Source organism: Palaemon carinicauda, chromosome 32 (genome assembly GCF_036898095.1).
Source record: "Palaemon carinicauda isolate YSFRI2023 chromosome 32, ASM3689809v2, whole genome shotgun sequence".
Taxonomy (NCBI): domain Eukaryota; kingdom Metazoa; phylum Arthropoda; class Malacostraca; order Decapoda; family Palaemonidae; genus Palaemon; species Palaemon carinicauda.
In genome coordinates, this window is record NC_090756.1 from 44,793,586 (window position 1) to 44,808,942 (window position 15,357).

The window sequence follows — 15,357 nt, forward strand, 5'->3', positions numbered from 1 at the left end:
TGCCCTTGTTCAAAAGATGTGTGTGTGTGTGTGTGTGTGTATGTATATATATATATATATATATATATATATATATATATATATATATATATATATACACACATATATATATATATATATATATATATATATATATATATATATATATATATATATATATATATATATATATATATATATTTATATGCATTTGTTTAAATAATGAAATAATTAACACCATTTAACTTGAGTGATTTTTGTGTCAATTTCTCCAGGCATATTGCCGCCCGAAGCTTATGCACCTAAAGCACATGACTGGAATCTATTGGAGATAACAAAAAAAAAGGGGGAGAAAAAAAATCTCGACAATCACGCGCACACTGAAATAAAATGAAGTTTTACCTCGCAGTTATCACTAAACCTTAAATGACAGTCTGTAACTTCAAATATTGTGTATTAGTGAATTATATGACTTGTTAGGTCTTAAATACGAAAATATCAACATTCACACGAACACTGTAATAAAATAAAATTTTACCTCGCCTTTATCACAAAACCTTATATTAGTCTGTGACTTTTAACGTGTCATATAATTCACTAATACACAATATTTGGTCTTAAATACAAAATTAAACTACTTTTCCTACTGCTGCGAAGCCAGCAATAAACGCATGATACATATTTGCGCTGTCACAAGAATTATTTATCATTTTGATGATGGGGTAACTTGAAAACAGAGGGGGTAACTTGAAACCGGTTTCAAACTACCCCCTCCCCCCGGTAATCTGAAACCGGTTTCAAGTTACCGGGGGGTAGTTTGAAACTGGGGGTAACTTGAAACCTTTATACCGGGCCCACGACCTGTAATCCTGGGCGGTCTTCATTATTGGAGCATTAAGAAAAAAAAAAAGACTTTTAACACCATTGTCTTGGATCCTTGTTTCCTGCCACCCGGAATAAGCCTCCAGCCGGGGAGTTTATTGTCCTCTTGGAGGAGACCCCTAGAAGTGTTTAAGGGATTTGTTAGGGATATTTAGTTAGTAATTGTTAAGATGTTCTTACTTTTCGTTGGCCTTCTCCTTTCTGGACCCTCTCTCCTTTTAGTATGTATGTGTTGATGACCTTTCTTTAATTGTGTAATTGTTTTCTTTTGCAGGGAGTTTAAGAATGAGTGTGTATCATTTATTATTGTATTATTGTGGTTCAGGTGTTATTTCTGTCTGGATATTTTGTATTAAAATTAAGGAAATTTTCGTGGTATTTTCTTTGTCCCCTTGAGTTGACTTTGCACTCGTATTGAAGTTTGGATACTATTCCACCTTTATTGGACTTAGTACTGTATGATGGTGAACACAATTTGATAAGTGTAGTGTTTTGTGTGGTGGTCAAAGCCAGCCATCAAAATATATGTATATATATATATATATATATATATATATATATATATATATATATATATATATATATATATATATATATATGTACGTACATATATATATATATATATATATATATATATATATATATATATATATATATATATATTTATATATACATACATATATATATATATATATATATATATATATATATATATATATATATGTATATATATATATATATATATATATATATATATATATATATATATATATGTATATATATATATGTATATATATATATATATATGTATATGTATATATTTATGTATATATATATATATATATATATATATATATGTATAGGTATATATATATATATATATATATATATATATATATATATATATATATGTATATATATATGTATATATATATATATATATATATATATATATATATATATATATATATATATGTATATATATGTATATGTATATATATATATATATATATATATATATATATATATATATATATATATATATATTTTTGGGCTCAAGCCATGTCGTCCTGATGGAAGTTCCTATAGGGTAGCTTCCTAGGGTATATTACAACTACGGCGATATTCCCAGAGAATTTACCTTAAGGTACCAGAATTCTAACTCCTGGAGCGAGTATCCCTCGTGAAAGGGATATCGCGACATATCAGAGGACGTATTCTAGACACGTCACATGGCAATCTACATCCTGGACAGAGATTTCGTCTCGTAGGAGGTGATTGACGAGATACGAATTCGGGAAAGAAAAAGGGGGAGCCGCTCCCAAGGCTTCCCTATCCCCCGATTCGTATGCGTGCCTGGCGCCAATCCTGGCGCCATCTGTATTCCTTTTTGCGTAGCTTAACAACTCGGTGTTTTTTCCTGTTTTTCTCGCAAATCTTGGATTTATTCGGCTTTTCATGGCTTCTCCGTCTTCGTTGGCCTCTGATAAGTTGAGTATAGTGTCTGTTATGTATAAATGTAGGCTCTTGGTAAAATTTTTAGTGATTAATAGGATTAATCTTTGATACAAGAGCCGTAGCCTACCAGAGGTGTCCTGGACACTGTCGCTTGCTAGGTATAAATTAGTTAGTCAGAGTGACATTCCTGGTTGTTTTGCTTTAATAAATTTTAGCTATTTAGCTTTACATAGGATTTCCTTTCGTGCTTAGTATTATTTGGCGAAGTATTTGCCATTCTGGCCTACTCTAGGCCATGTAGCCTAGTCGTTTGGTCCTAGTACTTCATGCATGATTTTGGTTTTTCCGAGTGTAATTAAAGTTTTATTGAAGCTTTAGGCTATATTTTATACATTTTAGACTGTGTGGAATATTTCCAAGATTGTATACGTGTGAGTTTCGGTGAATTAGGTAATCGATTCTCTTGGTGCCTAGGCTAATTGCTTATGGAGCCTTAGTATACTTTATCATACTCCCCTGTTGCTTTCTTTTCTTTGAAGAAGGTATGCAATCCCTTTCCCTCTGTTTAAGCCTTGGGCTTATCCCTAAGTGGTTTTTTCCGAATTTATTTTCGATAAAACTATACTAGGGTGTTACTGTACCTTCCTGTTCCTGTAGTTATGGTTCAAGAGGGACAGAACAACAGAGTTTTTAGTCTGAGTCTGTGTTGTCTGGCTTGGGGCAGAGTCCCCCTCGCTGACCTAACACATACAAAGGGAGCTTAGCTCCCTTAGGTCACTACCGAAGGTTTCTGTAGTTATGATTCCTTCTTTTGTGATCTACCAGACTAGTCCTGTTGTTGTTCTCGGGGGAGGATAAGTTCTTCCCTTGGGAGTAGCAATGCCTTCCTTGCTTTGGTGCTCTGGAAGCTGGCAAGTATTGCTGGCCTTTCCCCTTAGATCTCCCTTAGGCTAAGATAAGTTTCTTGGCTGCGGGTGATCTGTCACTAAAGCAAGGTTGGGAGGACCCTCTTGTCCCTTCCCCCTCTATCTCCGTAATGGCCTAGCCATTACTGTACTGTACCTTGCCGACCAGCAAAGCTGGCCGGCAGGGGTCTTACTGTACTGTACGTCGTTCTACTTCTGGACCTAGTATAGGTTGGGATGTGGAATTGACTCAGCCCATTGCCGGCCAGAAGAGCTGCTGGCCGGCAAGGGTCTTATGTTTTCGAGTGCTGCCCGGACCTCTCTTGGTCCCTCATCCATGCCTGCCGGCAGAGCCGGACGGCATTGGTCAAGGAAGCCTGAATTAGTTTCTCCCCTTCCTTATATGCACTCTTTCGGTTGCCGGGCTTGGGGGTTGTGTACACTCTTATCCCGGCATCCATTCTATTTTCTTCTAGTGCTGTACCTGTCCCGGCTGCCGGCCTATGAGGCCGGCAGCCGGGCAGGTGTAGTCTTCTGGTTCTTTTGCTGCCGGCTGGCATCGGTCTTGTACCTTTGCCGGCCGGCTTATGTCAGTCCTTGTCTGCCGGTCACCAAGAGTGTGGCCGGCAGCTGGGTACTACCTTGTGTAGTTGCTGGCCGGCAGCCATTGTCGGCCAACACTGGCTGTTACCGGCCGGCAGTTGCTGCCGACCGGCACAGGCATTTGAACCAGAGTGCTGCCGCCCTATAGCTGTTAAGTAGTATACTTTAAAGCTAGTTGTGGTGTGTGCCGGCCGGCAAAGGCAGGCCGGCACACATCCCCCTATACTGTACTAGTATTCTTCTGTATAGCATATACAGTAAGAAGAAAACTATAGTAAAGGTTTAGGTACAGCACTGTATCTTCTAACACTATTGTGTTTTCTTGCACAGCCCTTTGCTGTTGCCCTCAGATAGGAAGCTGAGTTCTTCCCTGTCTATTATCCAGGATTTTAAAATCATTGCTTAGGTGTGAGCTCCACCTGTTTCCTCTGGAAACCTTGCATTGGTTACTGTAGAAGAGATAAACCATTTTGATTTTATTATCTGGAAGGCTGCAACAATGGGTTGTGAGGGAAACACAAGTGTGTGTCTTTCCTTTATGAATTGTTATGCTATACTATGCATATCCAGTGATACATAGTTCACTTGATACTCATGGAAATTTCTTCTCTTTACAGGAGGACCCTCCGAAGTGCGGAAATGTTTTCTGCAATGTCCGCAGCAAGAACCTCTGCGGACATGAGTGTTGTAGGAGACACGCAGCATGCGCTGTTTCCAAGGATGATCTCCAGTATTGGGACCCTCAGGTATGTACTGTATGCACTAACCTGATTACTGAGGCTTTTGACTCCCCTAGAACGGCGGAATCAAGGGATATAGCAAGGGAAAAGCTTCGTACTTGGGTAAGGGGCTTCAAGAAGAACACCTCTGGCCCTTATCTTCCAAGTGAGAAGATGAGGGCGTATCTTTTTCCCCAGGCATCAGCTGATGCAGTGATTCCCCAGCCTCAAGAGGAGATCCCTCAAGATCAAGTCCAGGTGGACGTGGAAGTCGCAGTCGCGATGCAAGACATCCAGTTGGATGACAGGATGTCTGACCTGGACGAACGTTTGGAAGAAGACCTCCTGGCAGAATGTCAGGATCAAGTTCAAACCCCGGATGTCGTAGAGGATGAGGTCGACGAGGTGTCGGCTACTCCGGTTCAGATGCCGGAGCCTATCCCCTCAACATCGGCTGGTCTCCCAGTAGAACTGGGACAGGCCCTCTCTTCGATTGTTGGAATGATCCAACAAATGCAGAAGGAGAATCAGGAGAAGGCGGCTGCAATGGAACTGCGTATGCAGTCCCTGGCAGAATCACATGGGCCCCGGAAAAGGCTCAATGTGAAAGACCTTCCCATATGCTCAGATGCTAACCCATGGAGGTATGCTGAGCACATGCCGATGACGACTGGAAAGATCGTCATCTCGGATAAGCTGGGTTCAGTTCCCCTAGAGGAGGTAGAATTCTGGCCCAGCAAGGCATCATATCCGGACTGCTATGTCCGGCTGAGAAAAGAACCAGCTTCAAGGGAGGAGACAGAGCCGAAGGAGGTCATTATTATGGACCACGCTAAGGCTCAAGCCCTACTTTCATCCTTGATGAAAGAGAGGGGCTTCTCTAACTCGAAGGTAGCTGCATTGAGCAAGAAGCTCCCTTCTTTTGTGTCCTCTCCTGATAGAGACTTCCCCTTTTTACAGAAAGGGTTTGCGGCTGTCCTAAAGGCAGTCGAGGCCGGCAAGCCTTGCCCCTCCCTGGAGGAGTGTAAACCCTTGTCGCTGGCCCTGCCTATGGACCACAAAGACTGGAAGGATGTCCATCTGACATTCTCAGTGGGAAAGTTGGAGGCTGATATTGCCGGACGGCAATTCGGCGAGGACCTCCCCAAGCTGTCCGACTCTCTTTTACGAAGGGAGTTCGAGACAAAAGAAAGACTGGCTGCCTCAATGTCTCATCAGACTACTCTTGAGACGATGGCAAGTGACCCCAAGGTCCATGAAATGTTCATGGTAGTGGCTAAGTCTCACCTAGCCACAGTGACGAAGGACCTTTATGGCTTCGTCAAGGCAAGGAGAGCTTGCAGGGAGTTCGTGTTCACCGGGGCTTCGGTGAGACACGAGCCAAGGAATTAATCTCCTCCAACATTTGGGGAAAAGACCTTTTCCCTACCGATGTGGTCAAAGAGGTTGTTGATAAGGCCGCCGTGGAGAATAGAAACCTTCTCCAGAAGTGGGGCCTGGCTATCAAAAGAAAATCTTCCCCGGATGAGGGTCCTCAACCAAAGAGGAAGAATATGAGGACTAGGCTACCGTCTCGGCCAGCCAAGCCTTATAGACAGCAACAGCAACTGCAATTGCCATTGCCTCCAGTGCCCCAGATGGTGGCACAAACCCCGACTACTTTTCAGTGGGTACCCCAGGCTGTGCCAGGTCAGTCAACCACATTCACCCCAACGTTCGAAGGACAGTCTTCTTCCTTCCGTGCAAAACCTAGAGGAGCAGCCAGAGGCTCGTCTAGGCGCCCCTCAAGGGGAAGGGGATTCAGAGGTGGTCGTGGTCAGGGAGGCAAGACCTCAGGACGGCAGTCCAAGTGAAACGATACCGGTAGGAGGGAGACTGATGAAATTTTGGGATCGCTGGACCTTCGATCCCTGGGCCCAAAGCCTACTCAAGAATGGACTGGGCTGGAGCTGGTACAGCACTCCACCCCCGTGCCTTCGGTTTTTCCAACACTCCACCCCCGTTTTGGAGGAGTACGTTCAAGAACTGTTGGAGAAAAAGGTGATCCGAAAGGTGAAGTCCATCAAATTCCAAGGGAGGCTGTTTTGTGTTCCCAAGAAAGACTCGGAAAAACTCAGAGTCATTCTGGACTTGTCGGCACTCAACAAGTTCATAGTGAATTGCAAATTCAAGATGCTAACACTGCAACACATAAGGACCTTACTGCCCAAGAGGGCATACTCAGTCTCTATAGACTTGTCAGACGCCTATTGGCACATTCCAATCAGCCGTCGACTCTCCCCCTACCTAGGGTTCAGGCTACAACGGAGACTGTACGCCTTCAGAGCCATGCCATTCGGGCTAAACATAGCCCCAAGGATTTTCACGAAGCTTGCGAGCGCAGCTCTCAAACAATTACGCCTAAAGGGAATTCAGGTAGTAGCCTACCTGGACGACTGGCTGGTGTGGGCAGCATCCGAGACCGAATGCTTGCAAGCTTCCAGTCAGGTGATGCAGTTCCTAGAGTACCTAGGCTTCAAGATCAAAAGAAAAAAGTCTCGACTTTCTCCATCCCAAAAGTTCCAGTGGCTGGGAATCCACTGGGACCTTTTGTCACACAGTTTCTCCATCCCGACGAAGAAAAGGAAGGAGATAGCGGGCTCTGTCAAGAGACTCCTAGATTCCGAAAGGATATCAAGACGCGAACAGGAGAGGGTACTAGGCTCTCTCCAGTTTGCTTCAGTGACAGACCCAGTGCTAAGAGCACAGCTAAAGGATGCAACCGGAGTTTGGAGAAGGTATGCATCAAACGCGCGAAGAGACCTGAGAAGACCAGTGCCGCCTCGGCTACGTACTCTTCTCAGACCTTGGTCCCAAGCCAGACATCTAAAGAAGTCGGTTCTTCTTCAGCCACCTCCCCCGTCGATGACGATTCACTCAGACGCCTCAAAGGAGGGATGGGGAGGTCACTCTCATCGGAAAAAAGTCCAGGGGACTTGGTCCAAGCTATTCAGGACCTTTCATATAAACTTTCTAGAAGCTATGGCAGTGCTCCTTACCTTAAAGAAAGTCTCCCCGCGTCACTCGATCCACATAAGATTGGTGATGGACAGCGAGGTGGTTGTGAGATGCTTGAATCGACAAGGGTCGAGGTCACCACCTCTCAACCAAGTGATGTTAGCCATTTTCCGATTGGCGGAAAAGAAGAAGTGGTACCTGTCGGCAGTTCACCTTCAAGGAGTCCGCAATGTGACAGCGGACGCTCTATCCAGGTTCACACCGATAGAGTCGGAATGGTCCTTAGACGCAGGATCATTCTCCTTCATTCTGAATCAAGTCCCAGAACTGCAGATAGACCTCTTTGCGACGAAAGACAACAAGAAGTTGCCCCTGTACGTGTCCCCGTACGAGGACCCCTTAGCGGAAGCAGTGGACGCAATGTCCCTCGACTGGAACAGATGGTCCAGGATTTATCTGTTCCCTCCTCACAACCTTCTGTTGAGGGTCCTCAACAAACTGAGATCCTTCAAGGGGGTAGCGGCAATAGTGGCCCACAAGTGGCCGAACAGTATGTGGTTCCCCTTAGCGTTGGAACTACAGATGAAGTTCGTGCCGCTACCACATTCAGTTCTGACCCAGCGAGTCCAGAAGTCGACTGTCTGCGCTTCATTACAGAAAACCCGGACCCTGCAGCTCATGATTTTCTCGCCCTTGCGGTGAGAAAGCGTTTCGGGATTTCGAAAGCCAGCATAGACTTCCTAGAGGAATATAAGTGCAAATCGACTAGAAGGCAATATGAGTCATCTTGGAGAAAATGGGTGGCCTTTGTAAAGGCAAAGAATCCGCAGGAGATCTCAACAGACTTCTGCTTATCTTTCTTCATCCACCTCCATGGCCAAGGGTTGGCAGCTAACACGATTTCAGTGTGTAAATCTGCTTTGATGAGACCCATTTTATTTGCCTCCCAGATCGACCTAGGTAACGAGATCTTTAATAAAGTTCCGAAAGCCTGCGCTAGGCTCAGACCTTCAGCACCTCCAAAGCCCATCTCATGGTCTTTAGACAAAGTTCTTCATTTCGCCTCCCTGTTGAGCAATGAAGAATGTGCGTTAAAGGATTTGACGCAAAAAGTTATTTTCCTATTTGCACTCGCGTCCGGGGACAGGGTTAGTGAGATCGTAGCCCTCTCGAGAGAGGCAGGTCGTGTTCAGTTCCTGGATGGGGGGGATCTGAACCTGTTTCCGGATCCTACGTTTCTCGCCAAGAATGAGTTACCCACCAACAGGTGGGGTCCCTGGAGAATCTGCCCTCTGAAAGAAGATGCATCTCTATGTCCAGTAGAATGCCTAAAGGTCTATCTTTGTAGAACTTCAGACTTCAAGGGTGGTCAACTATTCAGGGGAGAAACATCAGGCTCAAATTTATCTCTGAATCAACTCAGAGTAAAAATCACATATTTTATTCGCAGAGCGGATCCTGACAGTACACCCGCAGGTCACGATCCGAGGAAAGTTGCCTCATCCCTAAATTTCTTTAATTGTATGGATTTTGAACATCTCCGTTCATACACGGGCTGGAAGTCTTCCAGGGTGTTCTTTCGCCACTATGCGAAGCAAGTAGAGGAACTTAAGAGATCTGTGGTAGCAGTGGGTCGTGTAGTTAACCCTACTGTTTAACTCTGCGAGGAACAGTGGTCTTAATTGGGACGATTAAGTCCAGGGTGAGTGTGTAGGTACATACTGTACTACAAACTAAATGAGGGCACCAAGTGCCCATATAGACTGTTCCTTCTTTCAAAGGTGAACCTAGCATAAGTTCAGACATGTGTGCCGAGCGTTTCTAACGCTAATGTGATTGATTTGTAATACAGACTTTTATGACTTGATACCTCGGTATCTTATTAAAGTGGTGTTTAATGGTTTTTCTTTCAGATAAACAAGTTCTGTTTACTATCATACTTATGCTTAAAGTTTTGGGTTATCCTCTTTTATATATATATATATATATATATATATATATATATTTGTTGTTAACCTGTCTGTTTATTATCTGTCAATAAACTTGTTCTTGAGAACCTTGCGTCTCTTTCACCTGTGTCAATTTATTGGTATAATTGAGCATTTTAATTCTATGTATCTTATCTGGGATAATTCTGATAGAATTGTTCTGTTATGCAAGCTATGTTGCATTGGTTTATGTAGTCCCCTAGTGGGAGGACTCCGTCCCATAAAGGGACGAGGGCGGTTTTATTAGTTTCTTCCTATGCGGATATAAACCTTTGTCCAATACAAGTATTGTGCGGATTACTGGTCAATATATATTGACGCAGTGGTTCTATACAAACTATGCTTTACTTAATATAGGGCGAGACCACTATATTAGCTTGCCTGGTATTCATACATAGATATATGTACTCTTCGAGACTTTCCAGAGTCTAGTAGGACTCTTCCCTGTAGGGGGCAGGAAGCTCTAACATAGTTTATAGTTAGTTGAAAAGATGTATAACGGTAACATCTTAGGTCTCTAGGTCTAGTCGACCGGGAAAAAATTACCTCCAGGGAGTACGGCACGTTCTGAGAATCCACAGATACAGTAATGCTCTGGTACACTTCCATCAGGACGACATGGCTTGAGCCCAAAAAACGGATTTTGAGCGAAGCGAAAAATCTATTTTTGGGTGAGATAGCCATGTCGTCCTGATGGACCCGCCCTTGCCTTTCTAAGAAAGGGCTGTAGGACCCCTCCCTACATACAGTATCTGTGTCACCTCTTGTACGCTACAAGGAATACAGATGGCGCCAGGCACGCATACGAATCGGGGGATAGGGAAGCCTTGGGAGCGGCTCCCCCTTTTTCTTTCCCGAATTCGTATCTCGTCAATCACCTCCTACGAGACGAAATCTCTGTCCAGGATGTAGATTGCCATGTGACGTGTCTAGAATACGTCCTCTGATATGTCGCGATATCCCTTTCACGAGGGATACTCGCTCCAGGAGTTAGAATTCTGGTACCTTAAGGTAAATTCTCTGGGAATATCGCCGTAGTTGTAATATACCCTAGGAAGCTACCCTATAGGAACTTCCATCAGGACGACATGGCTATCTCACCCAAAAATAGATTTTTCGCTTCGCTCAAAATCCGTTATATATATATATATATATATATATATATATATATATATATATATATATATATATATGTATATATATATGTATATATATATATATATGTATATATATATGTATATATATATATATATATATATATATATATATGTATATATATACATATATATATATGTATATATATATGTATATATATATATATATATATATATATATATATATATATATATATATATATATATATATATATATATATATATGTATATATATGTGTATATATGTATATATATATTTATATATATATATATATATATATATATATATATGTATATATATATATATATGTATATATATATATATATATATATATATATATATATGTATATATATATATATATATATATATATATATATATATATGTATATATATATATATATATATATATATATATATATATATATATATATATATATATATATATATATATATGTATATATATATGTATATATATATATATGTATATATATATATATATATATATATATATATATATATATATATATATATATATATATATATACAGTATATATATATACAGTATATATGTGTGTGTGATCATTTAACATTGCCACTGAAATACTGTAATTCTAATAGAATATCACTAGGCTTTCCCCTATTTAGATAGCGCCAAATTAAATAACATGGTAACTTAGTAAAATCGATTTTACATCAGAATTTCGAGGTTGGGGGCTGGGGAACAGTACTTATCTTACTATATCTTAATACTATTTATAAACAATATATCATAATTCTAATAAGATATAAGATATATTAATACTATACCGTAACAATATTTTCTAATACTTGAAAATATATCATAATACTATACTCTAACAATATATCTTAATACTATATCTTAATAATATATCTTATCTGTGGTTTTGGATATTCCCCATACGTTCTTCACATTCAACTGATTCCAAATATCAAAGCTGGATGAGAATTATTATTATTGTAATTACGACCTAAGGTACAGCAACCATAGTTGGATAAGCATGAAGTTATAACACCATGGGCTTCAACAGGGAAAAATAGCCCTGTGAGGAAGAGGAAAAGAAATGAACAATTAAAATGAAAATATTTTAAGAACAGTAACAACATTAAATTAGATCATCATTATATAAACTACAAAAAAAAAAAAATAAGAGGTATAGAAATAAGATGGAATAGTGCCTGGGTGTACCCTCAAGCAAGAAAACCCTATTCAAAGACAGTGAAAAACCATGATGCAAAGGATATGGCAATAACCAAGACTAGAGAAGAATGACTTGAATGTTTAATCTTTGGGACATTTTCTACCTCCTGCTTAAGATTAGTGACCTAAAAAAAAAAAAAAAAAAAAAAGGGCAATAACCTCATCTATTCTAGTAATCTTATCTTCAAAATATTTGTGACTTCATATTTCAGAGGCCTAAAATATGTAGGGGAAAATACAGAGGATTCTATACATTATTCGTGCCAAATATCAGTTACATTTCCCTATCCCTTATCTTTTATTGTTATATGAAATCAATATTTATTTTGTAATCATTAACATAGTAATGTTATTTAGATCACTGATGATAGAAATACCTTTTTAAGTTTGCTATCGCATGTTTATTATTATTTGAATTTTAGTGACATTGTTGCTCTTTACCTTCTGTATATAAGCTCGTTATCTGTTGAATAAACCTAACTTGCATTCATCCCGCCTCTCTGTTAGAACCCAACAAGCTATGATGCCATATTTGAGTTTTTTTATTATCAGTGCGGGAGACAGCGAGAGAGAAATAAACAAGCAATAGCATTGCAGAGTATGAGCGTGTATGAAATACACGTGCAGAGTATGAGCGTGTATGAAATACACGTGTGTTATATGATCATCACGAGGAGATAACAAACTGAGAATAATTGTATTAATAAAACCGTATTTTTTTTTTTTTTTTTTTTAGATGGACAAAACTTCATCTATGTGTAAAGTTTAAGATTTGCATAATGTCAGGATCTCATCACAAAAAATCAACTTCATCATTACATTGAAGTTCGTTCAAATGTTCTTTAACAAATCTCTTTTGATAAATGGCATTAAATCGAAACATTGATTATGAAAATTATGACTTTTGTGGTTATATCCTTAATGTTTTTTCTTTTTTATTTGTTTATTTCCTTATTCTTTAAATCTTTTCTTAATGATTTTTTCTAAATAATTTTTTTTCTAAAAATGAAAAAAAAAAAGTATTTTGTAGTTGGTTTACCTACCTATTGAAAGCGTCAGTGATATGTCATACGGTTTTATAGATTCATATAAATTCAAGAATAATTAGTTAGTTTTCGTATATCAATTCAAATGTGTCAATGATATGTGATTAAATTCTTTTTATAAATTTATATAAATTCAAGAATAATTAGTCCATTTTAGTATTTCAATTCAAATGTGTTAATGATATGTAATTTAAATTCTTTTATAGAATCATATAAATCAAAGAATAATTACTTCCTTTCTGAATTTCAATTCAAATGTGCCAATGATTTATGATTTAAATTATATTTCTAGACTCATATAAATTCCAGAATAATTAGTTCGTTTCCCTATTTCAAATCAAATCAGTCAATGATATTTGATTTAAAATCTTCTATAGATTCATATATATAAAAAAAATAATTAGTTCATTTCAGCATTTGAATTAAAGTATGTCCGATATTTAGTGCACGTTGTTAAAAAGGAAAATATTGAAATCCATTGTTGAATCTATACATTTCAGTTTCCCAAATGAAGTAAAGCAATTAGTCATTTCTGTGTATATCGACTATTAATAATGATCCTCCTCTAATAGGACTTTAAGGAAAGACTCTAATCTTTTTATGCATATATTTTAAGGAATATCTGATCAAAGCGGATTAATCAGTTCTGGATTTCGAAAAATTACTTTTCATTATCTATGCTTCTTTTATTAGGGATTTTTTTTTTCATATACATCCAATTAATATATTTCTAGAATCAGATTCAGAAAACAAGATTTATAATAATAATAATAGTAATAATAATAATAATAATAAGAAGAAGAAGAAGAAGAAGAAGAAGAAGAAGAAGAAGAAGATGAAGATGAAGATGAAGATGAAGATGAAGATGAAGATGAAGATGAAGATGAAGATGATATTAGGATACGAATCAAATTTATCATTTTGATTTATAATAATAATAGTAATAATAGTAATAATAGTAATAATAATAATAATAATAATAGTAATAATAGTAATAATAACAACAACAATAACAATAATAACAACAACAGCAATAATAATAATAATAATAATAACAATAATCATAATAATAATAATAATAATAATAATCATAATAATAATTTCTCTTTCGGGTGACCCATTACTCCAATCTGTCTCAATAGACGACACCTGTCTGAGAAAATTAACATCTATTTGCAAGCGTCAGGATCATCATTAAAGCGAATGATAGTTATAAATCAAAAGGTCATTAGCTTATCAAATGGCTACAATTCCTGATGAATGATTAGGTGATGATTGAATAAGAGTTTTTCAAGAGGAAACTTGAGTTTTTAGGATCCAAAGTTTAGGGGAAACATCCCTCGTAAGTTGAAACTTGCAACGAATGTTTTGATGTTCAACAGACTGACATGAGTCTCTCTTCATGATTTATATATGAAGAGATATATTTTAATGTTTTTACTGACCTTAAGATATTTTGTTTGCATTATCCATTAATTTTAATATAGTTTATCTATTTCCTTATTTCCTTTCCTCATTTCGATATTATTATTATCATTATTATTATTATTATTATTATTATTATTATTATTATTATTATTATTATTATTATTATTATTATTATTATTATTAAAATTCCCCATAAGTACAGGAAATGTAGTTAAGCCATAGATGAAACTTTGAAAAGCATTGGATGCTAGTTATTATTATATAGCTAATTAGTTTAGAGGTTTAAAGGTCGCTCATGAATGCCGGAGACAAGGGCAGTGACATTGTCCTAGAAGGCAGGAGAATGCGCTAGAGACTGACCATATGTACTTATGATCAGCACCCAAGCCCTATCTCCACCAAAGTTAGGATAAGGGAGGCCCAGGCAATGGCTGCAGATGACTCACCAGGTAGACCTACAGACTCCCCCCAAACGCTCCCACTTTCTTCAGTAGAATGGTGAGTTGAGGTTACAGACACTAAAGGAACTAACGAGTTTGAATGAGACTCGAACCAAACTCCGGTGATCACCAGGCAGGAACGCTTCCAATAGGCCACTACAATCCACTGATTTAAAGCTAGCGAACAAAGTTCACGAAATATCAAAATATCAAAATGATTGTTACAAAAAAAAAAAAAAAATCTTCACAAGTTTTATTAACTGAAATTGTGTTTTCTTTCAAGAGTTGAAAGAGAATCAGAACTTTCTTAATACATTATACATCTTATGTTCACATTAAAAACTTCTCACTGTTCTCTGTTTGTTCACAAAACAGATTTTGCTGGATGTAAGCTTTACGAAAACTTCGGCCATTAAGGCTCAGCAGAATCGCTGAAATGGCAAAAACGTGTTGTCTGAGAGAGAGAGAGAGAGAGAGAGAGAGAGAGAGAGAGAGAGAGAGAGAGAGAGAGAGAGAGTGAGAGAGAGAGAGAGAGAC